The sequence below is a fragment of the Macadamia integrifolia genome, chromosome 13 (assembly GCF_013358625.1).
Source record: "Macadamia integrifolia cultivar HAES 741 chromosome 13, SCU_Mint_v3, whole genome shotgun sequence".
Classification (NCBI taxonomy): domain Eukaryota; kingdom Viridiplantae; phylum Streptophyta; class Magnoliopsida; order Proteales; family Proteaceae; genus Macadamia; species Macadamia integrifolia.
The window spans coordinates 28229277-28230658 of NC_056569.1; positions in this window are offsets into that span (position 1 = coordinate 28229277).

Sequence of the window (1382 nt, forward strand, 5' to 3'; positions counted from 1 at the left end):
TTTTCCCTTTTATTTTATTTATTTATTTTTCAGCACTTTTACTTTCATTTATTTGCTTTTTAATTGCGTGGTTTGAGTATTTAAATTCCTAGACGTGAATGGTTAGGTGTTTCAATTTTTATTGCAATTTCAATTCTAATTTCCTTAGATGTGTTGGTTAGGATGCTTTTAAATGCATTTATGTTAAGTCGATAGTTAGAAATAAATCACCATAATTAATATGTGCACTTTCGCATTACTAGAAGAAGCCTAAAATAAAGTGGTTGCTCTCCTTGTGTTCGACACGTTAGCAACATTGATTCGTACGCTTGCAATTATTTTTAAAATTCAAACACTATTATATAAGAGCATGCATTCATGCTTCATGGCTAATATTTTCTTATATATATATATATATATATCATATACTATCATACTATTAAATAAGAGTATGTATTCATGCTTCATGGCTAATATTTTCTTGGACTATTATATTTTTCTTATTTATTTAAATACCTCAGCTTCTTCGTTTATCATTTTTCTTGTTCTTGCTCCTCCCTACAAAGGTCTATTACGTAAATACATTTCTTTTTTTTTATTTATTAAAAAATAAATTTCTATATTCTATCGATTTCTATTAGGGGTGTCAATTGGTCGGTTCGATTTGGTTTCGATTGGGTTAAATCGGTCTCAGTCTAGGAATGAGGGAGACCAAAACCAATCCGTTAAGGAACTTCGATTTTCGGTCAGTTTCGGTTTCAATCCTATTTGGTTTCAATTTAGTTTAGTTTTTCAATATCGGGTTAATACCAGTTTAGATCGGTTTATTATTGGCCTTGAACCATAATAAAATCTTACATTCATAACTTATAGTGATAATATTTGACGAAAACACACTTTAAATTTATGATTAAATCATGGTTTATCATTATAAGGAAAGATAACTAATATTGAAACCAATGGATAATAAATTACTAAGAAAATAACTAATATTGAAATTAGAAAATGAACCCTATTATCCAATTATTTATTTAACTATTCAACTAGTTTTGTATAGTGAACAAGGAAATCAATGTAAGCATTACAATTTACAAATCAATTTCTCTATACATATCCTAATATTCAATGATTTGTAACAATTCCCTCTGCAATAAAAAATATTCTCACTAATATTGTAAAAAATGGATAGTCAATTCACCAATTTATAATCTCATAATCATTTTTTTTTCAATCTGTTTCATTCGGTTTGGTTTTGGTTTGATTATTGGTCGGTTCGATTTGGACCGGTTTTCAATCGGTCCCAACATACCTCAGTCCCAAATCAATCCAATAAGAATCAGGTTGGTTCGGTTCGAATTTTATCTATCAATTTCAGTCGATTTTATCGGTTCGGACTGGGTTTT